This window comes from Pezoporus flaviventris, unplaced genomic scaffold (genome assembly GCF_033815535.1).
Source record: "Pezoporus flaviventris isolate CSIRO_AGI_PZ_B2104156 unplaced genomic scaffold, CSIRO_AGI_Pfla_v1 ptg000003l, whole genome shotgun sequence".
NCBI classification, from domain to species: Eukaryota; Metazoa; Chordata; class Aves; order Psittaciformes; family Psittacidae; genus Pezoporus; species Pezoporus flaviventris.
Window position 1 is genome coordinate 3,754,444 of NW_026892551.1, and position 26,222 is coordinate 3,780,665.

Genomic DNA, 26,222 nt, shown 5'->3' on the forward strand with positions numbered 1-26,222 from the left:
GTGATGTATACATGACATTTGCTTTATGACTCAAATAGTTGAGTCTAGTCTGAGTACTGCTTAATCTTCTATTATAAAAATTTGCAACAAAATAATAAATAACTAAAAAATGTCACTAACCATAACAGATTTGTGCACCAATGACGTAATGCTGTTTGGGGGTTATAATTAATGTTGCACAGATTTTGCCTACACGCCAATTAGTTTTATTATTTTTATATACGTGTGCAACTGCTTCTCGATTTATAAGATTGAAAGTGTCATTTCATAAATTGAAGCTGTGTAAATATGTCATTATTATAATATGTCAATATTACAGTATCAATTCCAATATGGCAATACTACAAACTTGATTGTAATACCTTGTGAATACTTACAATGTCAGAAAAGTTCTAACTATACTATCATTTCTGCTTAGTATAAGTCAGAGATGAGCTACATAGCGTAAGAAGCGCATGCACCTGTTGGAGTGAGTCCACAAGAAGGCCATGAAGCTGATCAGAAGGCTGGAGCACCTCTCCTATGAAGAATGGATGAGAGAACTGGGCTTGTTCAGCCTAGAGAAGAGAAGGCTCCAAGGAGACCTTAAAGCAGCCTTTCAGGACTTAAAGAGAGCCTAGAAGAAAGCTGGAGACAGAATTTTTACAAGGGCAAGTAAACATAGGAATGGATTTAAGCTGAAAGAGTAGATTTAGATCAAATTTTAGAATTAAATTCTTTACTCTGAGGGTGGTGGAGCTAGTAGCCCAAGGAAGTTGTGGGTACCTCATCCCTGGAAGTGCTCAAGGCGAGGTTGGACAGGACTTTGCGCAACCTGTTCTAGTGAAAGGTGTCCCTGCCCATGGCAGGGGTGTTAGATGAGCTTTAAGGTCTCTTCCAACCCAAAGCATTCTACGATTGTATGATCATGATAGATGGCTTCATTAATCAGGTTTAGGCAACACTTGTCTCTGAACGCCCAGAATAACAGGTTTGAACATTTTTCTGTTTTTCTAATAAAAGGTTTTGTTGATTAGCATATATGAAAAATTTAAGCTGATGCTCAGCAAAGACAGTTCTTATTTGGTGAGCTTCCCAGCAACAAGGGTGCATAAACTGGTTATCATCTTCCCCTTACTGTTTGTGAAAAAAAGTGTGGGTAGCACCTTATTTTGAAAACAGGTGCTGTATGAAGGAATGTATGCATCTCTTACAGATGAAAGGTCATTTTCTGTTGGTTTTCTGGGAACTGTTTGCCTGTAGGTAGTACTCTGCCTTTGACTAGTCTTTAAGAATACGCTGATCGCATAGATGCTGGTCACATGCTGACTAGAACATAGAACTTAAGAGCCAAAATAGCTTTTCAGGGTCTTTAATCACCACCGTTCACACAGTCAGGTATGGCCAGTGCATCTCTTTATATTTCTAAGTTATCTTCCCCTATCCCTCTCACCAGTATGTATATAGTTGACTTTTGCATCAGAAAAGAGGCCGATTCTTTGCCTAAAAGCCTTTACTTGCCTAGAAGAATTTACAGATACCCACATGGAGGCTTAGTAGCATCTTCAAATGCTACTTAAAAGAACCCAGTCTTGCCAAGATTTCATGTGTCTTCTTAGGGATACAACCTGGCTGTTGAATAACATCATGTATATTGCATTTGATTGAAGTCATGACTGTTTTTAGCCCTTAAAAAAAAAATGTACAGGATATTAAGCTTTTAGTGAGGCACATGCTTAGTAAAAGTTTTTTCAGTTTTACCACTGTAATACACAATTCATCAAATCATGTTTATTTTATTAAGGGTAAATAAGCTGGTTACCAGTGAAACTGTAAGGTAATTCCTCCCCAGATTTGATATCTTTGATATTTATGGAGGTGATATAGCAGTTGCCAGCCACACTTTAATAGCCTTGTCAGGCAAAACAAAGTGTTCACCAGTCCTATCTCCAACCATAAGCATTGCATGCCCATTATCAAAAGCTGTAGGGGAGGCTATTGCATTTCCATTCAACGTAAAGCCTCTCTTTTGTCTGTTCTTTTTGTTTACAGAGATGCCCTTAACTTTTAAACAACAGCTTGACAACTCACAAATACCACGTCATGATAAATGTCTTGAAGGGCATCTATAAAATCATAAACCTCTAGGTGTGCCCATGCAATGGTGAACTGTTAGTTTTGCATTCCAGGGTCATGCATCATTTGCTGTGCCTCCATGAGACAGTGGCCACATTCTCAACAACAAAATCACAGGGGTTGCATCATAAACCAAAAAAAAGTGGTAACCATACATTATGACAATGCTGTTGTGAAGGTTGGATCCCTGGAAAACATCCCACAGAGTTTTAAAACATGTACGCAATTTTGTATTTTGTGATTTATTTTTTTCCTTTATACATTCAGACTGCAAAGCAAAGCTGCCTTTCTGCCTGTGATCATTGATGCACTGGGTTGTTTTTTTGTCAGCATCCAGGTACCAGGCTGGGTAACTTGAAGCTTTCTGCTTCTAATGGAGGTACAAGTTTATATAATCAAAAGAAAAACTTCATACATTTCACAAACATTGTAAGCCTCTTCCAGAACCTTGTTTAGTTCAACAGTATTATATGTATCCCTCTAGTATGTCTGTAGTTGCAGTATCTCTGAAGGGTTTCAGCACAGATGCAGTACAAGAAAAAATAGCTTGCCATTTACCTTGACAGAAACCACAGGGAAAAACTCATAAAGCAGATACACTTTTACTTTAAGTGTACCAAAATAGGTTCTCAAGGTGTCAAAATTGTCAAGTGTAACTTCAGGGTGCCCAGGAGGGTACTGTTTTATTTTGCTGCGGAAGGACTAGAAGCTAGTATGATTCTAGAAATGATATTTTCATCAGGAGGTGTTTTTTTAATATAAGCGGACTACTCTTTCCTTGCCACTAAAACAAGCATCACTGGAATTCAGCAGTGTAGGCATTTTTTGTCTAAAACCTCTTCAAGCTGCCCATCTGATTTTTTTACAGTTTTCCATTCATGCTCCTGCTTAGATGTAGTATTAAAGCTCACAGTTTTTACATGTTTTAATGTGGTCCACATTAACATTTGATACAGCTGAGAAAAACACCTTTCAAGTGACTGAAAACTGTTGGTGCCTATCTACATCTTCCCTGCTGAGCGGTGCAGGAGGATAGAGAATGGGGGGTTGCAGTGAGTTTATAACAGGTTGTTTCTGCTGCTCCTTCCTCCTCACACTTTTCCCCTGATCCAGTATGGGGTCCCTCCCATGTGAGACAGTCCCTCCAGAACTGCTCCACCATCATCTTCACCACGGGCTGCAGGGGAACCTTGGCTCATGTGCCTGGGGTACCTCCTCCATCTCCTTCTTCACTGACCTTGGTGTCTACAAGGCAGTTTTTAACATTTTTTCCTCTCCCTCCTCTGTCTCAGGAACAATTTAACCCCTTAAATATATTTTTCCTCTAGTGTTTCTCACTCTTTTCTCCCCTTTCCATTTGCCTAAATGGCATTTTATTGGCTTTTCTCAAATACTCTTTCCCCACGGTGCCACCACCTTAGTTGGAGGGCTCAGCCATCCCCTGGGGTGGTTCTGTTGTAGCTGCCTGTAACTAGTTGTACCTTGCACAGGGCAGCTCCTGCCTTTCCATACAGATATCACTCCTGTAGCCCTCCCACTACTAAAACATGGGCACCTGCAGCCAATACAGGTATTGTGAAGAGAAGATCAAGCACTTTTTTATCCTTCTCAGTGGCAGTCATGTGGATGGGCAGAAGTGTTTTGGTGGTAGCAGAACAGAAAACAGTACACAAACATACAAGTAGAGACCAGCACAGAATACTAAAAGGGGTCTATAGACTGATCTAGCTGTGTGTTTTCATGACCTTCTTTCTCATAGAATATCAGCATAAAAATCAGCATGATAACTTCATTAGTGTATAAACTACAGGTCTCCCTCAAAGTTTTCACTTCCTGTTGACACTGACATTGACAGTACTAATTTGAGTCTTTTTGCAAGTCAAAACCTTCTCCTTATTAGTTGTGTGCCATGCAAATAATTGCTTTCCCTCCCCAGTCACAATGCTGCCCACTCTGTAATATTCTGATCAAGGATGAGGGAGTAGATAGTTTTGATTTTCAGCAGTATTGAAGAAATTGGGGAAATAACCTGTCCAAACCTCAAATCCCAGTGCTTGGGAAAAGCTGCTTAGTTTTTCACAGGTTAAAAATCCCTAGGGGAGTTTCCCATGAGCATTGCCCCTGGACACTGGACATATGGTGAATACATCTTACTGTTTATTTTGCATGATAGTTTCTCTCCAACAGCTGCTTTTGGGTAAACAGATTTTAAAACGCATTACAGTGTTCCTGCAATGAGTCTACAGCTGTGTGTGCCTCCATTAAACATTGTGGTTTCTTCTTCTGGCATTGAGTTGTGTAATATTTAATTTTTAGAAAACTAACAGTGAACGGAAATCAATGGTTTCAGAAGTTCCTTTTAAATGAAGAGGACATAAAAAAGTTCACTTTCAAGAACTGTTTTATCATCATTTTCTGTACCCATAATTTCTGCTAGTTTTTCACAATTCTCTTCCTATCATTTGTCCTAGTTAGCAAATCCATTTTCGAACCAGTCATTTGTCCTGCTGTGATTGAAATTTAATTCTCTATCTGAATAATCTTTCTAACAGTGCTGATTTCTGAAAGAGAATTTAATAGACATGTACAATAAGGAAGTTTGTATGTTTATGTATTTCCTAAAATAATCTGTCATTGGGTATTCTGTGAAATCACATGAAAAATCTACCATACTACATTTTTTATAATTTCTATAGGTATTTTGGGCTGTGATGAGAGGTTTGCAGAGAGTAATGAATTTGGCCAATGAACAGAATTTCAGTTCCTTAAGCTTTATAGATAAAATTTAATAAACAACCACATCTGAAAATATTAACTTTTTTAGATTTTGACTTTTAAGTGTTACAAACCCTCTGCAGGGGATAGTAGTGTGAGATGCATAAACCCTTTTTCATGACTCATGATTGGTTATATGACTCTGAATTCAAACTGGAACAATGACTGAATGAGAACCACCTATAGGAAGCCAATAGGTACAGAGAGGCACGGTCTTACCTTCCTGTGCTTTAATTGAAGAATCTGAAAAGCATTTTTAGGTCAGCGCAGTTATGCAACCAGTTCTCCCTCTTGTGAACTGAATGAAAAGGTTCCCAGATAGCTCCAATTCTGCTTGTGCTCTTGCTTCCCTAAAGACTTTCTTCTCTGTGGTCCAGCTCAGCAGTGATTTTGTCTGGTAGTTTTTCCTTTTCAACAAAAATAAATTATTTCTTGTTCTATGCATTTGCGGTAGTTTGAGAAATAATCAATTCACATGAATCTATAATGAAAAAAAAAAAAGAAATTAAACAAGTATTCTCCCCAAGCCTGTTAATATTGCTGCATAATCTGGACATATGGTCAGCAACATCTTGTTAGTCAGATTCTTTCTATTGATACTTTGTGGTTTTGTATTTGATTTTTGAATTCTGACATTGTTGCTTCACAGTAAATAGACCAGGACTAGAGTTCAGCACAGCCAGAACGGAAGAAATAAATACTTAATCATTCAGAAACATGGAAGAAAACGCAGGGTCCAGAGGTCAGACTGAATACTAGAAATAGCTGTTTATGTCATACAAACAGCAATCAATCCTGAAAGAGCAAGAGAAATGTTTTGGTTGTCCAAGAGACAATCCAGCGATGCCAGATGAACTCTAATGACACATCCCAGTTCCACATGCCTCTCATGTATAGTGGAATGGCCAGCAACTGGATTTCTCTCTTACTTCAGTTCCAAGCAATAAGTTTCTAATTACACACTCTGCATCCGGTATTGAAAGTGACTGCCTGTGGAAGAAAATATGTTGCAAATGTGTGAAAAAAAAGGATATGGGTAGCAATTTTTGGAGGCTGTTTAGGTAGCATTCTGATGAGTTGGAGAGATGAGAGGAAATGTTCTAGAGAAAATTATCACTGTGACACAAATGCCATGCATTATAGTTCAAAACAAGCAGCTGTGTCTGCAGCAACATCTCACAGTACTTTGATTCTGAGAGGGTATACTGCCATTTTGAAATATCTGCTATTGATGATCTGCTTACATAGGATGGTAAAACCTATGTAAAAAAAAAAGCAAGATACAGTAGTTACTGCAGATGCCAGGAGCCGGTACTGCTTAGAAACAGGTGATCATATTGGTCTAAAAAGAGATTTAAATCTCAAGTGAAGGTAATTAGTTAATTAAAATACAGAGAGTGGCGGTATCACCTGTCTATAATTAGGCACCTTCTGAGGCCATTTGAGATGAATTGGCTCATCTTGTCTGCCTTCTGACTGCCAGTGCCAGAGGAAACGATCTCACATACGCTTTGTTGCAACTGACAGCCCCATATGTATAGTTCAGGTATTTGCCTAAATTGTCACTAGTAACTACATTTACATAACTAAATTTGACTCGCTACCCTTTAAGAAAAAAAATGAAAATAGTTTTCAGACATTGCATGTTTTTACATCTCCTGAACTCAGTTAATGATCCCAGCTGACATAATACGTAAATAAACGGTTATTTCTAATAAATGCAACCTTGGGTAGGTTTTATACAGAAAGACTTCCTGGTAGACAGGTCACAGAAAAGATCTAATGCAATTCAGCTGAAGAAAGAGTAAGAAACCTTTCTGATTAAATCTTAATGCAACTTGATTACATTTGAAAGGAATTAGATTAACTCTGTTTTCTGTTACTCCATATATGTCTCATAACCCTTGTAACTGTGGATTCTACTCTGCATTTTGTTCATTTTACCTTGATGGGACATGAATGACTTCAAAGTAGCTGGAGAACAGGAATGCTGCATGCATTCCTGCTGCTCCCTCACATGCAGGGTAATTTCCTGCTTTCACTGTCACCGACTCTCTGAACATTGCAACAGTCCAGTCTTGTCAACTACGCCACCATGTCTGTGATCTGAATGAGACCATAGCCCTTCAATTGCATAGGGACTTCTCATTCCTCCTGTTTGCTCTCCATGCAGCACGCACCAGTGTACAGACAATTTATAGAGACACCTAAGTATGCCAATCTCCCAGAAACAGCATGGGAGTATTCACTGCAATGTTGTCCCACAGGCAGTTCCTTATTTGTATGCATACTCTTGGAGTGACCCCACTTCAACCCCATGCCATTGATTATAAAATTCCCCTTTTTCATATCATCTGCATCCTCTGCTCACTCAGTCACTCACCCAGTCCCCCACTTTCTCACATAATTGCTGATCATTCTCTCCCTCCCCTGCTGTTCCTAGCTTACAAGTGTTCTGGACAGCCTGCTGGCAAAGATACTTTTGCTTCAGTTAGTCAGTTGGATTGCACCACTTGCATGCAGTTGTCATAGAAACCAAACCCGTTTCTGACACCAGCTCCACGACCAGTTCTTCTCTTGCAGAATCCAGCCACTCCTCAAGCCTTTTACCCTGCACTGGCAGGATAGAGGAGAAAACCACCTGTACCCCCACACCCTTGACCATCATTCCCAGAACCATCCTTGATACTTTCTAGGTCATCCCAGAAAAGTATACTTGATGTCTGTGTGGAAAAGCAGTATCAGGTAACAGTTTGATGCCTTGATGAGCCTTGGCAGCCTTTCCAGAACAACTCCAGTGTGAACCTCCAGCAATTAGAAAACCCCCATAGTTCACAGGTCAGGTTGGCAGGTAGGAAATCCCACTGCTACAGCAGTGTCTCCCACTACCAACGCTTTCCTCCTGATGCTTCTGTATGGCTCAGGTTCAGCTTGCTGTGAAGTGTTTTTTTTTACAGTGCTCCCAGGTCTGCCACAGAATATATACGGACTCAGTCAGAGATCAATATGATCAGACAAAAAGCCATTTATTACAAAGCCTTAACCCCTTAAATACTATTTCTTACATGCACTTACAGTGATTTGGCATATTATGATTGGATACATGTCTTAAAGACCCTTTGCAATTAGCATATAATAGGTTAAGCACAGGTGTGAGAACTTGACCTCGAAAGCTTGCCAACAGTCCACAGTTCTCATTACCTCAGTGAATTCTAGCTTCTTCTTATCTTGCTTGCTTAAGCTTCCTTGGGCCTCTCACAGCCTTGCTGTATCTTTCAGGATTATTCAGACTTTATGTACCAATTATGCATTCTCCCGTGAGAACACTGTCTCCACATCTCCCCCTTTTTGTTTTATATACGTTTTGGGTGACCCTACTTGAGCAGGGGATTTGGGCTAGATCATATCTCCAACATATGCCAACTACAGGCTGCTGGGCCAGCCCCTTTTTTCTCCTGTATGGCTCTCTGGTAAGAGGGGAGGCCATCCTTCACATCAAGGTCTGGCATGGCGTGTGTCCCCACCGCTCCACGCCTGCTGGGTTGCAGCCAACAGCGGAGCTAAAGGTTCTTCTTGGTGGCAAACACAGAGGCCAACCCAGTATTGCCCTTGACTGTGGTAGCAGGCATTTTGTCAGCCTCAGTCCTTGCACCTTGCTGTCAATGCAGAGTTTCACCTGCTTCATCTAGTAACAAGTAGCTACTACAGCAAGGCACACACAAATTTACATTAGCAGAGTAACTATTACAGGGTGCAGCAGCATGTTGAAGATGCTGATGGCAGCGAGGGACTAGCCAAAGAAATTTCTTACCAGTGGAATTCTCCCACCCTCTTAATTTGTTCCATCACCTGCTGTCCTGGGTTCAGCAGTAGCAATCATGTTTTTTCCTTTGTGTTAACTGGTGCAGTGCTGTGTTTTGACTTCTAGTTTTGAGAACAGCGTTGGTGAAGCCGATGTTGTCGGTTGTTGCTAAGTGATGTTTACCCTGACCAAGGACTCTGTGAGGCTCATGCTCTGCCAGGGAAGAGGGGAGGCTGTGAGGAAGCAGAGGCGGGGCGCCTGACCCGGGCTAGCCGGGGAGGTATTCCATACCACAGCACGTCATGCCCGGGGTGGGGGGTAACTGGGAGTTACCCGGAAGGACAGGAGCTTCCGGGTGGAACTCGTTTTCTTGGCCGGTGGTATCGTATTCTCTTCCCTTGTTATTTTCCCTTATCATTGTTTTAGCTGATAGTAGCGGTGGTGATTTGTTGCTGGACTGTTCTTGTCTCAACCCGTAGGAGTTGCACTCTCTCGATCCTCATCCCCGTTCCTCCGGGAGCGGGGAAGGGGAGAGCCCCGGTGCAGGGAGGGGGGGGGAGACGAACACGGTCCTTGATTGTTGTCAGCTCGGCACCACTCACTGGGAGTGAGTGAACAAGTTACCTGACTGGGTTTAAACCACGACAGTTCTTCTTTTTTTTGGCGCCCAACGTGGGGCACGAGGGGTTGAGATAAGAACAGATCTGACTGGATTGATAGTCACTCGTCACAATGCTGATTTATTGGCTCTCAAGGTTTTTCCTCTTGATCTCACAGTTTCAGTATACCATATCTTACGTCCATCCGGTATTGGCTGTATTAGTGTTTTTCAAGTGTGGGGCTTGGGCTAAGGTTTTTATCCCATTGTACTTTATGGTAATGACTTGTAATACAATAGAATCATTGATCATGAAACTGATCTGGTTTATGTTCCCAGTGTGGTCACCACCTTTATACTTTGGGAGGTATATGATGGAGGTGCTTAGCAATTACACATCTTTTTTCTCCTTCTCAGTTGCTCAACCTGTGAAGGAGACATCCTTTTACCCTCCTAGTCGTCCCCCCAGACCATTTACATTTGAGAGTTTTGAATTTTTTAAATGGCCTTTTAATGCTCTTGAGACTTGTTTGCTGATGGTGATGGGAATCACCATGCTAACACGCATACAGAGTGTGTTTTGCCCACTACTGATTTCAAGAGTTAAGCAGATTCAGGTTTGGGTCTTGTCTGGGGTCAAACGATGATGTAGGAGGACCGAGAGATTTTCCCAGAGGCTGGACAGCCATGAGTGGCAGGGTGTGTGGGATAGTATGGGCAAGTATCTAGGTCAGTGGGCCCTACCAGTATTTTGGAATTTCACTACTGAACAACTGCAAAATCCAGAAGAATTAGTAAAACACTTAAATGAGGTGTGTGGTCATTCTGGCCATACCAGAGATGGACAAATCACGGCAACGTGCTGGGGCTTGGCCTATGCTTACAGGGCCTTGTTCAACACTATCCAGCACCTTCAAAAGGAAAAGAATGTCGGCGGATTTGAGGGCAAAGCGACAGTCGCTACTCAAACTTTGGCTGCAATGAACTGCGCAGCTACCCCAGTGGCAAGTACAGCAGCTGCTCAAACTTCAACTGCAACAGACAGCGCGGTTACCCCAGCTCCAAGCACGGTAGCTACACCACCCCCAGCAACAAGTACAGTCACCACTCAAACCACAGTGATAATCACTGCAGCCAAACCAGAGGACCAATTCGTACCAATATCAGTTGCCCCTGTACGCAAGAGAACAAGCAAAAATGAGGCAAAAAGGGTGAAGCGAGATGAAGAACCAATGAATTCACCACCCGGTCCAGAATCTGATCAGGAGTCATCCTCACATGACGAAGAAGAAGAAGAAGAGGTAACTTCTCGACCTCGGACCTCAACCGAGCTGCGGAATATGCGAAAAGATTTTACCCGTCAACCAGGGGAGCACATCATCACCTGGTTACTCCGATGCTGGGACAATGGGGCCGATGGTCACGAACTAGAAGGTACAGAAGCCAAGCAGCTGGGATCACTTGCTAGAGAAGGGGGAATTGACAAAGCAATTGCAAGAGAGAAAAAGTCCCTCAGCCTTTAGAGGAGGCTCTTGGCAGCTGTGAAAGAAAGGTTTCCGTACAAGGACGATGTTACGAGTCGTTCGGCCAAGTGGACTACTATAGACAAAGGCATCCAGTCTCTGAGGGAATCGGCCATCGTAGAGATGATCTATCACATCAAGCCGAATAACGGGGGTACACCTATAGATCCAGATGAAGTTGAATGTACACGACCCATGTGGCGAAAACTTACACGGAATGCACCGTCATCATATGCCCATTCATTGGCAACAGTGACCTGGAATGACATAGTACCACTAACAGTGGATGAAATGGTTCATAAACTCCGAGAGTTCGAAGACAATCTCACCCCTTCTATCATCTCAGCTGTGGAAAAACTGTCCCAGGACCTCGAACAATTGAGGGACGATGTATCTGATTTATCCAGCTCCTCACGTGTACCAACACGCGTCTCAGCTATTAACAAAAGACGTCCTATTGTTCAAGAGAGGAGATACAGAAGGTATACGCCACGGGGTACCCTATGGTTTTACCTGCTGGATCACGGAGAAGACATGACAAAGTGGGATGGAAAACCTACTTCAGCTTTGGAGGAACGGGTGAGTGAACTGAAGAGGGGAGCAAGGGCCAAGACCGTCCTATGAGAGCTACGGCTTCAGTCTCTGGTGAGCAGTTTCCCAGATGGAGTGGAAGAGCTGATTTTACTCCAGCTCCTGTGATAACGAAGAATAATCCCTTTCAACATGACTTAAGTGTCCAATGCTGTGACGACCATTAGAGGGGCCCTGCCTCCAGCCAGGTGGAGGTAGGGGACAATCGGATTTACTGGACTGTGTGGATCAGATGGCCTGGCACATCAGTCCCACAGAAGTATAAGGCTCTAGTAGATACCGGTGCACAGTGTACCCTGATGCCATCAAGCTGTCAAGGGGTGGAACCCATCTATATTTCTGGAGTAACAGGAGGATCCCAAGAGTTGACTGTGCTGGAGGCTGAAATCAGCCTGACTGGGAGGGAGTGGCAAAAGCACCCTATTGTGACTGGTCCAGAGGCTCCATGCATCCTCGGCATAGACTACCTCAAGAGAGGGTACTTCAAAGACCCAAAAGGGTACCGGTGGGCATTTGGTATTGCTGCTTTGGAGACTGAGGAAATTGAGCAGCTGTCCACCTTGCCTGGTCTCTCAGAAGATCCCTCTGCTGTGGGGTTGCTGAAAGTTGAAGAACAACAAGTGCCAATTGCGACCACAACAGTGCACCGGCGGCAATATCGCACCAACCGAGACTCCCTGATTCCCATCCATCAGCTGATCCGTAGACTGGAGAGTCAGGGGGTGATCAGCAGGACCCGCTCACCCTTCAATAGCCCCATATGGCCAGTGCGAAAGTCTAATGGAGAATGGAGACTAACAGTAGACTATCGTGGCCTGAATGAAGTCACACCACCATTGAGTGCTGCCGTACCGGACATGCTAGAACTTCAGTATGAACTAGAGTCAAAAGCAGCCAAGTGGTATGCCACGATTGATATTGCCAATGCATTTTTCTCCATTCCTTTGGCAGCAGAGTGCAGGCCACAGTTTGCTTTTACTTGGAGGGGTGTCCAGTTCACTTGGAACCGACTGCCCCAGGGGTGGAAACACAGCCCTACCATTTGCCATGGACTGATCCAGACTGCACTGCAACAGGGGCAAGCTCCAGAACACCTGCAATACATTGATGACATTATTGTGTGGGGCGATACAGCGGAAGAAGTCTTTGAGAAAGGGAGGAAAATAATCCAAATCCTGCTGAAAGCCGGTTTTGCCATAAAACGGAGTAAGGTCAAGGGACCTGCACAGGAGATTCAATTTTTGGGAATAAAATGGCAAGATGGACGTAGACAGATCCCCACAGATGTGATCAACAAGATAACAGCAATGTCTCCACCAGCTAATAAGAAAGAAACGCAAGCTTTCTTGGGTGCAGTGGGGTTCTGGAGAATGCACATCCCAAATTACAGTTCGATTGTAAGCCCTCTCTATCATGTGACCCGGAAGAAGAATGATTTTAAATGGGGCCCTGAGCAGCAACAAGCCTTTGAGCAAATTAAACGTGAGATAGTTCATGCAGTAGCCCTTGGACCTGTCCGGACCGGGCCAGATGTAAAAAATGTGCTGTACACTGCAGCTGGGGAGAACGGTCCTACCTGGAGCCTCTGGCAGAAAGCTCCAGGGGAGACTCGAGGTCGACCCCTCGGCTTTTGGAGTCGGGGATACAAAGGATCTGAGGCCAGCTATACCCCAACTGAGAAAGAGATACTGGCAGCCTATGAAGGGGTTCGAGCTGCTTCGGAAGTGATTGGCACTGAAGCACAGCTCCTCCTGGCACCCCGGCTGCCCGTGCTGGGCTGGATGTTCAAAGGCAGGGTCTCCTCTACACATCATGCAACTGATGCTACATGGAGTAAATGGGCTGCACTAATTACACAATGAACTCGAATAGGAAATCCCAGTCGTCCAGGCATTCTAGAAGTCATCATGGACTGGCCAGAGGGCAAAGATTTCGGAATGTCAACAGAGGAGGAGGTGGTGCGTGCTGAAGAGGGCCCACCATATAATAAACTGTCAGAAAGTGAAAAGCAGTATGCCTTGTTTACTGATGGGTCTTGCCGTATTGTGGGAAAGCATCGGAGATGGAAGGCAGCTGTATGGAGTCCTGGACGACAAGTTGCAGAAACTGCTGAAGGAGAGGGTGAATCGAGTCAATTTGCCGAGGTGAAAGCCATCCAGCTGGCCCTGGACATTGCTGAACGAGAAAAGTGGCCAGTACTTTATCTCTATACTGACTCATGGATGGTGGCAAATGCCCTGTGGGGGTGGTTGAAGCAATGGAAGCAGAGCAACTGGCAACGCAGAGGTAAACCCATCTGGGCTGCTGCACTGTGGAAAGATATTGCTGCCCGGGTGCAGAACCTGGTGGTGAAGGTACGTCATGTAGATGCCCATGTACCCAAGAGTCGGGCCACTGAGGAACACCAGAACAACCAACAAGTGGATAAAGCGGCTAAGATTGAAGTGGCTCAGATGGACTTAGATTGGCAACATAAAGGTGAATTATTTTTGGCCCGGTGGGCCCATGACACTTCAGGCCATCAGGGCAGAGATGCAACGTATTGATGGGCTCTTGATCGAGGGGTGGACTTAACAATGGACACTATTGCCCAGGTTATTCATGAGTGTGAAACATGTGCTGCAATTAAACAAGCCAAGCAGTTAAAGCCTCTTTGGTATGGAGGACGATGGTTGAAGTATAAATATGGGGAGGCCTGGCAGATTGACTATATCACGCTGCCGACATCCCGCCAAGGGAAGCGCCATGTGCTTACCATGGTGGAAGCAACCACTGGCTGGCTGGAAACATACGCTGTGCCCCATGCCACTGCCCGCAACACTATCCGGGGCCTTGAGAAACAGATTTTGTGGTGACATGGCACCCCAGAGAGAATTGAGTCAGACAATGGGACTCATTTCCGGAATAACCTTATAGATATTTGGGCCAAAGAGCATGGCATTGAGTGGGTATATCACATCCCCTACCATGCACCAGCCTCTGGGAAAATCGAACGGTACAATGGGCTGTTAAAAACTACACTGAGAGCGATGGGTGGGGGAACTTTCAAGCATTGGGATACACATTTACCAAAGGCCACCTGGTTGGTCAACACCAGAGGATCTGCCAACAGGGCTGGCCCAGCCCAGTCAGAACTTTTACATATTGTAGAGGGGGACAAAGTTCCCGTGGTGCATATGAAGAATTTGCTGGGGAAGACAGTCTGGGTTATTCCTGCTTCAGGTAAAGGCAAACCCACTCGTGGGATTGCTTTTGCTCAGGGACCTGGATATACTTGGTGGGTAATGCGGGAAGATGGGGAAGTCCGATGTATACCTCAAGGGGATTTGATTTTAGGGGAAAACAGCCAGTGAACTCAATTGTATGCTGTTGCCTGCTGTGTAATGCTTTTATAGCCCATCAACTAGATGTCTCCAGGTCACCAGCGACTGGCCCTGACTTCCCTCCAGCCATCATCCCAACAGAGAATGAACTTGGAACATCATGGACCGGATGGACTCGGCAGCATTATAGGGATTGGTCCATGCACTAAGAAAATGATTTTTTTTCCTCTTGGTCTGTATGTATATGGATGTATATATGTGGGAGAGCGATGGTGTATTGAAAATGTGGGATCTGAGCACGACGTGAATGGTATGGAATAAGGGGTGGATAATGTCCTGGGTTCAGCAGTAGCAATCATGTTTTTCCTTTGTGTTAACTGGTGCAGTGCTGTGTTTTGACTTCTAGTTTTGAGAACAGCGTTGGTGAAGCCGATGTTGTCGGTTGTTGCTAACTGATGTTTACCCTGACCAAGGACTCTGTGAGGCTCATGCTCTGCCAGGGAGGAGGGGAAGCTGTGAGGAAGCAGAGACGGGGCGCCTGACCCGGGCTAGCCAAAGAGGTATTCCATACCACAGCACGTCATGCCCGGGGTGGGGGGTAACTGGGAGTTACCCGGAAGGACACGGGCTTCCGGGTGGAACTCGCTTTCTTGGCCGGTGGTATCGTATTCTCTTCCCTTGTTATTTTCCCTTATCATTGTTTTAGCTGATAGTAGCGGTGGTGATTTGTTGCTGGACTGTTCTTGTCTCAACCCGTAGGAGTTGCACTCTCTCGATCCTCCTCCCCGTTCCTCCGGGAGCGGGGAAGGGGAGAGCCCCGGTGCAGGGAGGGGGGGGGAGACGAACACGGACCTTGATTGTTGTCAGCTCGGCACCACTCACTGGGAGTGAGTGAACAAGTTACCTGACTGGGTTTAAACCACAACAGTTCTTTTTGGCGCCCAACGTGGGGCACGAGGGGTTGAGATAAGAACAGATCTGACTGGATTGATAGTCACTCGTCACAATGCTGATTTATTGGCTCTCAAGGTTTTTCCTCTTGATCTCACAGTTTCAGTATATTGTATCTTACGTCCATCCGGTATTTGCTGTATTAGTGTTTTTAAAGTGTGGGGCTTGGGCTAAGGTTTTTATCCCATTGTTCTTTATGGTAATGACTTGTAATACAATAGAATCATTGATCATGAAACTGATCTGGCTTATGTTCCCAGTGTGGTCACCACCTTTATACTTTGGGAGGTATATGATGGAGGTGCTTAGCAATTACACATCATTTTTCTCCTTCTCAGGTGCTCAACCTGTGAAGGAGACATCCTTTTACCCTCCTAGTCGTCCCCCCAGACCATTTACATTTGAGAGTTTTGAATTTTTTAAATGGCCTTTTAATGCTGTTGAGACTTGTTTGCTGATGGTGTTGGGAATCACCATGCTAACACGCATACAGAGTGTGTTTTGCCCACTACTGATTTCAAGAGTTAAGCAGATTCAGGTTTGGGTCTTGTCTGGGGTCAAACGACGATGTAGGAGGAGCGAGAGATTTTCCCTGAGGCTGGACAGCCATGAGTGGCAGGGTGTGTGGGATAGTATGGGCAAGTATCTAGGTCAGTGGGCCCCTCCAGTACTTTGGAATTTCACTACCCAACAACTGCAAAATCCAGAAGAATTAGTAAAACACTTAAATGAGGTGTGTGGTCATTCTGGCCATACCAGAGATGGACAAATCACGGCAACGTGCTGGGGCTTGGCCTATGCTTACAGGGCCTTGTTCAACACTATCCAGCACCTTCAAAAGGAAAAGAATGTCGGCGGATTTGAGGGCAAAGCGACAGTCGCTACTCAAACTTTGGCTGCAATGAACAGCGCAGCTACCCCAGTGGCAAGTACAGCAGCTGCTCAAACTTCAACTGCAACAGACAGCGCGGTTACCCCAGCTCCAAGCACAGCAGCTGCACCACCCCCAGCAACAAGTACAGTTGCTACTCAAACCGCAGTGATAATCACTGCAGCCAAATCAGAGGACCAATTCACACCAATATCGGTTGCTCCTTTACGCAAGAGAACAAGCAAAAATGAGGCAAGAAGGGTGAAGCGAGATGAAGAAACAATGAATTCACCACCCGGTCCAGAATCTGATCAGGAGTCATCATCACATGACGAAGAAGAAGAAGAAGAGGTAACTTCTCGACCTCGGACCTCAAACGAGCTGCGGAATATGTGAAAAATTTTACCCGTCAACCAGGGGAGCACATCATCACCTGGTTACTCTGATGCTGGGACAATGGGGCCGATGGTCAGGAACTAGAAAGTACAGAAGCCAAGCAGCTGGGATCACTTGCTAGAGAAGGGGGAATTGACAAAGCAATTGCAAGAGAGAAAAAGTCCCTCAGTCTTTGGAGGCGGCTCTTGGCAGCTGTGAAAGAAAGGTTTCCGTACAAGGACGATGTTACAAGTCGTTCGGCCAAGTGGACTACTATAGACACAGGCATCCAGTCTCTGAGGAAATCAGCCATCGTAGAGATGCTCTATCACATCAAGCCAAATAAGAGGGATACACCCATAGATCCAGATGAAGTTGAATGCACACGACTCGTGGCGAAAACTTGCACGGAATGCACCGTCAACATATGCCCATTCATCGGCAACAGTGACCTGGAATGACATAGTACCACTAACAGTGGATGAAATGGTTCATAAACTCCGAGAGTTCGAAGACAATCTCACCCCTTCTATCATCTCAGCTGTGGAAAAACTGTCCCAGGACCTCGAACAATTGAGGGACGATGTATCTGATTTATCCAGCTCCTCACGTGTACCAACACACGTCTCAGCTATTAACAAAAGGCGTCCTATTGTTCAAGAGAGGAGATACAGGAGGTATACGCCACGGGCTACCCTATGGTTTTACCTGCTGGATCATAGAGAAGACATGACAAAGTGGGGTGGAAAACCTACTTCAGCTTTAGAGGAACGGGTGAGTGAACTGAAGAGGGGAGCAAGGGCCAAGACTGATCGTCCCATGAGAGCTACGGCTTCAGTCTCTGGTGAGCAGTTTCCCAGATGGAATGGAAGAGCTGATTTTACTCCAGCTCCTGTGATAATGAAGAATAATCCCTTTTTGCCCGACTTAAGTGTCCAACGCTGTGATGACCATTAGAGGGGCCCTGCCTCTAGCCAGGTGGAGGTAGGGGACAATCGGATTTACTGGACTGTGTGGATCAGATGGCCTGGCACATCAGTCCCACAGAAGTATAAGGCTCTAGTAGATACCGGTGCACAGTGTACCCTGATGCCATCAAGCTGTCAAGGGGTGGAACCCATCTATATTTCTGGAGTAACAGGAGGATCCCAAGAGTTGACTGTGCTGGAGGCTGAAATCAGCCTGACTGGGAGGGAGTGGCAAAAGCACCCTATTGTGACTGGTCCAGAGGCTCCATGCATCCTCGGCATAGACTACCTCAAGAGAGGGTACTTCAAAGACCCAAAAGGGTACCGGTGGGCTTTTGGTATTGCTGCTTTGGAGACTGAGGAAATTGAGCAGCTGTCCACCTTGCCTGGTCTCTCAGAAGATCCTTCTGCTGTGAGGTTGGTGAAAGTCGAAGAACAACAGGCGCCAATTGAGACCACAACTGTGCACCGGAGGCAATAACGCACCAACCGAGACTCCCTGATTCCCATCCACCAGCTGATCCGTAGACTGGAGAGTCAGGGGGTGATCAGCAGGACCCGCACGCCCTTTAATAGCCCCATATGGCCAGTGCGAAAGTCTAATGGAGAATGGAGACTAACAGTAGACTATCGTGGCCTGAATGAAGTCACGCCACCATTGAGTGCTGCCGTACCGGACATGCTAGAACTTCAGTATGAACTAGAGTCAAAGGCAGCCAAGTGGTATGCCACGATTGATATTGCCAATGCATTTTTCTCCATTCCTTTGGCAGCAGAGTGCAGGCCACAGTTTGCTTTTACTTGGAGGGGTGTCCAGTTCACTTGAAACTGACTGCTCCAGGGGTGGAAACACAGCCCTACCATTTCCCACGGACTGATCCAGACTGCACTGGAACAGGGGCAAGCTCCAGAACACCTGCAATACATTGATGACATTATTGTGTGGGGCGATACAGCGGAAGTCGTCTTTGAGAAAGGGAGGAAAATAATCCAAATTCTGCTGAAAGCCGATTTTGCCATAAAACGGAGTAAGGTCAAGGGACCTGCACAGGAGATTCAATTTTTGGGAATAAAATGGCAAGATGGACATAGACAGATCCCCACAGATGTGATCAACAAGATAACAGCAATGTCTCCACCAACTAATAAGAAAGAAACGCAAGCTTTCTTGGGTGCAGTGGGGTTCTGGAGAATGCACATCCCAAATTACAGTTCGATTGTAAGCCCTCTCTATCATGTGACCCGGAAGAAGAATGATTTTAAATGGGGCCCTGAGCAGCAACAAGCCTTTGAGCAAATTAAACGTGAGATAGTTCATGCAGTAGCCCTTGGACCAGTCCGGACCGGACCAGATGTAAAAAATGTGCTGTACACTGCAGCTGGGGAGAACGGTCCGACCTGGAGCCTCTGGCAGAAAGCTCCAGGGGAGACTCGAGGTCGACCCCTCGGCTTTTGGAGTCGGGGATACAAAGGATCTGAGGCCAGCTATACCCCAACTGAGAAAGAGATACTGGCAGCCTATGAAGGGGGAAGACAGTCTGGGTTATTCCTGCTTCAGGTAAAGGCAAACCCACTCGTGGGATTGCTTTTGCTCAGGGACCTGGATATACTTGGTGGGTAATGCGGGAAGATGGGGAAGTCCGATGTATACCTCAAGGGGATTTGATTTTAGGGGAAAACAGCCAGTGAACTCAATTGTATGCTGTTGCCTGCTGTGTAATGCTTTTATAGCCCATCAACTAGATGTCTCCAGGTTATCAGCGACTGGCCCTGACTTCCCTCCAGCCATCATCCCAACAGAGAATGAACTTGGAACATCATGGACCGAATGGACTCGGCAGCATTATAGGGATTGGTCCATGCACTAAGAAAATGATTTTTTCATCTTGGTCTGTATGTATATGGATGTATATATGTGGGAGAGCGATGGTGTATTGAAAATGTGGGATCTGAGCACGACGTGAATGGTATGGAATAAGGGGTAGATAATGTCCTGGGTTCAGCAGTAGCAGTCATGTTTTTCCTTTGTGTTAACTGGTGCAGTGCTGTGTTTTGACTTCTAGCTTGAGAACAGTGTTGGTGAAGCCGATGTTTTCGGTTGTTGCTAACTGATGTTTACCCTGACCAAGGACTCTGTGAGGCTCATGCTCTGCCAGGGAGGAGGGGAAGCTGTGAGGAAGCAGAGGCGGGGCGCCTGACCCGGGCTAGCCGGGGAGGTATTCCATACCACAGCACGTCATGCCCGGGGTGGGGGGTAACTGGGAGTTACCCAGAAGGACAGGGGCTTCCGGGTGGAACTCGCTTTCTTGGCCGGTGGTATCGTATTCTCTTCCCTTGTTATTTTCCCTTATCATTGTTTTAGCTGATAGTAGCGGTGGTGATTTGTTGCTGGACTGTTCTTGTCTCAACCCGTGGGAGTTGCACTCTCTCGATCCTCCTCCCCGTCCCTCCGGGAGCGGGGAAAGGGAGAGCCCCGGTGCAGGGGCGGGGGGGAGACGGACACGGACCTCGATTGTTGTCAGCTCGGCACCACTCACTGGGAGTGAGTGAACAAGTTACCTGACTGGGTTTAAACCACGACACTTGCTTTTGCATTTAAAGCAAATATCTCAGAAAGAAAGACTATGTGGTTAGACCTGTCACTGGGAAGTGGAAGATCTAAAGTGAGGCTGCTCAACCTGAGGTATTCAAAACGGAATGGTCTACATATACCCTAGGTACCAACTTCAAAAAGAAAATACTGTCCACTCTCATCTTGTATTGATGCTCACTCTTATCTCTCATCTAGGTTGTTAATGAAGACATTAAACAGTACTGGTCTTGGTACTGATCCCTGAGGGGCCCCACTAGTAGCCAACTGATCATCAGCTGAAATTTGCACTGCTGATCACAACTCTTCAAGCCCAGCTGTCCAGCCAATTTTTCACACACCTTATCATCCAGTTATCCACTACCTATCTCACCAATTTAGTAACTTGAATCTGGAAAACTGGAAGCTTTGCAAAAGGCTTGGTAAATTCAAAGTAAACAATATTCACTGTTCTCCCATAGCACAGCACTAGTAAGTTTATCATAGAAAGCAATGAAGTCAGTAAGGTGTGGTTTACCCTTGGCTGTTCCCAACTACCTTCTTGTCTTCCATGTGCTTCAAAATATCTTCCAGGTGGATTTGCTCCATGACCTCCCTTGGGACTGAGTTGACTGGCCGTAGTTGCTTGCATCCTCCTTCCCCTTTTTGCAGATGAATGCAATGTCTTTTTTTTCTCAGTCAACAGAAACCTGCCTTGATCACTGTGACCTGGGTAAGATTTAGACAGTAACCTTGTAATGCCATTGGCTAGATCTTTCCCTATACCTGTGCATTCCATCAGGTTCCATGGAGTTCTGCATGTTCAAGTGGGCTAAGTGATCTCTAGCTCTTTTCTTCCTTTGCTGTGGATATTGCTCATCCCACAGACTCTTGATAAGCAGATCTGACTGGCCTGATTGCAAGCCCAGTCAGGGAAAACTAAAGCAAAAGAAGATACTGATTACCACAGCCACGTTCCTTGTCACTATTCCCCTGACTCTTTAAGCAATGGACTCACACTGTCCTTAACCTTCCTTTTACTGCCAATGTAGCAACAAAGAAATCAACTATAAATAAAAGCCATGGAGGAAGGATGAACATCAGCAGCGAAAAACTTGTCTATCTGTGCTTGGAATTCAAGGGGAGAAGACTGCATGTTCTGAGGGAGGGTGCTGCAAACACAAATATATGGTCTGAGACAAGGTGCACTGGGAGGTCAATAGGAAAAGACATTCTGGCTTGAATTTTCCCATTTATTAAATTTTACCATGAAAATGCATAAGGCTTTCGGCATTCTGAGCAAATACATATTGTTAAAAGTTTGTTTCAAAGTGCTTCCAAATCGTACTGTATTTTTTTTTTTTTTAAATTAGCTTTCACTGTGGCTGTATTGCGGCAGTTGACAGGCAATTGCTTTGCTAAGAATAGATTTAATTTTGGGTGCCAAGATATCTGACTTAAATCAGAATTTTACTTCCACAGGTGTATGAGACAAATTAAAGAACTAGCAACTTAATCTACCTGAAAGTGAGGATAATATTTGAAAGGTAAGTATACACAGCTGTTAAGAGACAAAAAGTCTGTCAAACTTACCTTTTTTAGTAGAGGAAAATAAGTGATACAATCCCTTTAATTAAAAAACAGTAACAACAACACCCCACAGAAAAACTAAAATATCAAAAAACAAAAAAGATATCTGAAAGCACAACACAAACGAAATCAACATAATAAAGCCCTTGAAATTTTTGGTAAATGCATACAAAGCTGTAGTTAGAGGAAATAAATATTTAAGAGGCCATAGATTCTTTTTCAAATTAGCTTTCTCTTTTATGTGAAAAATGCAACTGAAAAAGGTGCTAACTAGAACACATAAGGTAAGCCATGTTTTAAGCTATGGTTAGTTCTAGCGCTGCCCACCAGGCGCAGGGAGGAACAAGCAGACCCGTGGGGGGGCCCGTGATCGAGGGGTGGACTTAACAATGGACACTATTGCCCAGGTTATTCATGAGTGTGAAATTTGTGCGGCAATTAAACAAGCCAAGAGGTTAAAGCCTCTTTGGTATGGAGGACGATGGTTGAAGTATAAATATGGGGAGGCCTGGGAGACTGACTATATCACACTGCCGACATCCTGCTAAGGGAAGCGCCATGTGCTTACCATGGTGGAAGCAACCACCGGGTGGCTGGAAACATACGCTTTGCCCCATGCCACTGCCCGGAACACTATCCTGGGCCTTGAGAAACAGAATTTGTGGCGACACGGCACCCCAGAGAGAATTGAGTCAGACAATGGGACTCATTTCCGGAATAACCTTATAGATATTTGGGCCAAAGAGCATGGCATTGAGTGGGTATATCACATCCCCTAACATGCACCAGCCTCTGGGAAAATTGAACGGTACAATAGGCTGTTAAAAAATACACTGAGAGCGATGGGTGGGGGAACTTTCAAGCATTGGGATACACACTTACCAAAGGCCACCTGGTTGGTCAACACCAGAGGATCTGCCAACAGGGCTGGCCCAGCCCAGTCAGAACTTTTACATATTGTAGAGGGGGACAAAGTTCCCATGGTGCATATGAAGAATTTGCTGGGGAAGACAGTCTGGGTTATTCCTGCTTCAGGTAAAGGCAAACCCACTCGCGGGATTGCTTTTGCTCAGGGACCTGGATATACTTGGTGGGTAATGCGGGAAGATGGGGAAGTCCGATGTATACCTCAAGGGGATTTGATTTTAGGGGAAAACAGCCAGTGAACTCAATTGTATGCTGTTGCCTGCTGTGTAATACTTTTATAGCCCATCAACTAGATGTCTCCAGGTCACCAGCGACTGGCCCTGACTTCCCTTCAGCCATCATCCCAACAGAGAATGAACTTTGAACATCATGGACCGAATGGACTCGGCAGCATTATAGGGATTGGTCCATGCACTAAGAAAATGATCTTTTCCTCTTGGTCTGTATGTATATGGATGTATATATGTGGGAGAGCGATGGTGTATTGAAAATGTGGGATCTGAGCACGACGTGAATGTTATGGAATAAGGGGTGGATAATGTCCTGGGTTCAGCAGTAGCAGTCATGTTTCTCCTTTGTGGTAGCTGGTGCAGCGCTGTGTTTGACTTCCAGCCTGGGAACAGTGTTGGTGAAGCTGATGTTTTCGGTTGTTGCTGAGTGATTTTTACCCTGACCGGGGACTTTGTGAGGCTTGTGCTCTGCCAGGGAGGAGGGGAGGCTGTGGGGAGGCAGAGATGGGGCGCCTGACCCGGGCTAGCCGGGGAGGTATTCCATACCACAGCATGTCATGCCCATGGTGGGGGGTAACTGGGAGTTCCCCGGAAGGACACGGGCTTCCAGGTGGGACTCGTTTCTTGGCCGGTGGTATCGTATTCTCTTCCCTTGTTATTTTCTCTTATTATTGCTGTACTTGGTAGTAGCAGTGGTGATTTGTGTTGTACATTGGTTGCTGGACTGTTCTTGTCTCAACCCGTAGGAGTTGCACCCTTTCGATCCTCCTCCCCGTTCCTCCGGGAGCGGGGAAGGGAAGAGCCCTGGTGGGGTAGGGCAGCCCTCGACTGTTGTCAGCTCGGCACCACTCACTGGGAGTGAGTGAACAAGTTGCCTGACTGGGTTTAAACCACGACACAATGATAGGACAAGGGGTAATGGGTGCAAACTGGAACACAAGAGGTTCCACTTAAACTTGAGAAGAAACTTCTTCTCAGTGAGGGTGACGGAACACTGGAACAGGCTGCCCAGGAAGGTTGTGGAGTCTCCTTCCCTGGAGACATTCAAAACCCACCTGGACACATTCCTGTGTAACATTATCTAGGTGTTCCTGCTCCGGCAGGGGGATTGGACTAGATGATCTTTTGAGGTCCCTTCCAATCTCTAGCATAGTGTGCACTGTGGAAGTTAAGGATGAGTTTAACAAGAGAGTAAAAGAAAAAATAACCATGAGGATGTGGAGTTTCAAGGTTTACACACAATATTTGCATTGAGCAAGAGGACAATAGGTTCACTGATAATGTTCTTAAGCACAAATACCTTAGTAAGACTAGTGGTTCACCCTCAAGTTCATTTCCACAGCTTGATTGATCTGTGCAGACAACTTCATAGTAGTACATCAATACTGTTAGTACTTACTTAGTGAAGGCCACATAAGAGAACTAGCTGAGGGAGACTCAGATAAAGTAATGGAATGAATTGACCATTAAGCAATGTGGATATTCAAGGGTCCAGTGCTTCATCTCACTCCCAGGCTCTCTTAAAACTATACAGGCCTTGTGTAGTAAAACCACTTATATGAATAACTGATTACCATTACATTTTTTACTGTAATCATAGACAACCATTACCATTCAGCAGGAACATTGCTGTACTCCAAAATGTTTCAGTGTTCAGAAATACTAGGAAACAAGCCTAACGCCCAGAACTGTCACTTACCCTTCACAAAATGTGAAGCCAAATGAAGCCAAGAGTTTTTTCCTGAGGAAGAAATGGGTAAGAACTGATGGGACAAGGTTTAGTTGAGAAATAGTCTTTACAATTCAAGTAAAAAAAGCCTGTACAATCAAGCCCTAGAGCAACTTTAGGTTTGGTTACATCACTGTGACAACTGAAGAAAGATTTTATCCTGTTTCCCATAACTGTGGTGAAACACTGGAAAAACATATACAAAAATGACTTCCCTGAAGGTAGCTGCCTAAACCAACTGTTTTAACGTCTTCCATTTCTCTTTCAAAGAAATTTTAGTTGGCAGTGTTCTTTTAGTTGCTATTGAGGGCCTTTCCTTGCAGTATGCAATGGATGAGCACAGACTGTTTTAAGGATTACTCAATAATCAAACCTGTTTTGCTTGAGCTTACAAAACAAGATTTATTATCAATGAAGGATTAATAGAAGGATTTCGGCCATACTTAGAGGATTTCAGTTCTGTTCTGTGCTTATCTCAAGGACTGAATTAACTCCTTTTAAGGCTTACTACACAAGTTCCCTAAATGTTAAGAAAAAAATAGGACATCTTTAATTTATCAGAGGTCTGTTAAGTAGGTGTTTTTCACTTTAAATGTTCATTACAGTTTTGCCCTATATCTGATCCTATATTTTAGCTGGCCAGATCTTCTTCCTTTAGGAGTCATTGTACTTATTTTACAAACTGAACTTCAAAATAATTAAGTAATTAAATGTACAACTCTTTCTCTATTGAAACACTAGTAATCCAATTATTCAAGTTTATTGTTATAGGTCAGGGCAAAATTCTCATTGATAAAATGCAAAGAAATGGATCTCCTGATATCAAAAGAAATCAAGAAATTAAATAACCTTAAATCGTTAGGTCCAGAACTTTATCTCTGTTTCATTATTCCTTTTTAAGCTCTGTGGATAGAATCCAGTCTGTCTAATTTCCTTACCTAAGTTGCACTTAGCTTTTATCCTCCAAGTGAGAGCTGCAGAAAGAAAATACTTCATTTAAGTGGATAGAGTGCCACATCATGTGCCAGACAATGTTTACAATGTTGTTACTCAACACCTCCATTGAAAATTACTTCTAAAATGTCAGTTGTGAAAATTGATGGGAAAAAAACCAGCATTTTTACTTAGATAAAAAAAAAAAGTTTACTTCCAGTTTTGCCACCACTGCACATCCATATAACTAGATAATAAAATGAAAGAGTGTCACAGAACTATATAGACATTCAAACTATGAGATAGATAGGATGTTATGGTGACTCTTGACATGTAGTACCTCTGAAAAATA

At 44.6% G+C, this 26,222-nt stretch overlaps 1 protein-coding gene and 1 long non-coding RNA gene across 3 annotated transcripts in view; both read right to left on the reverse strand.

Annotated features, from left to right (window-relative positions):
- Nucleotides 1-26,222, reverse strand: part of LOC133265042 (T-cell activation Rho GTPase-activating protein-like) — a 977,746-nt gene that overhangs the window by 762,729 nt on the left and 188,795 nt on the right. The window lies entirely within an intron of this gene.
- LOC133265024 (uncharacterized) lies at nt 2,369-21,118 on the reverse strand. 2 transcript variants are annotated; one of them, XR_009741840.1, is made up of 3 exons: nt 21,020-21,118; nt 5,110-5,297; nt 2,369-2,485 (listed from the first exon to the last, which is right to left on the reverse strand). It is a non-coding gene; the product is annotated as an uncharacterized LOC133265024 (long non-coding RNA). The 2 variants fall into 2 exon arrangements; XR_009741839.1 differs by lacking the exon at nt 2,369-2,485 and adding an exon at nt 4,555-4,676.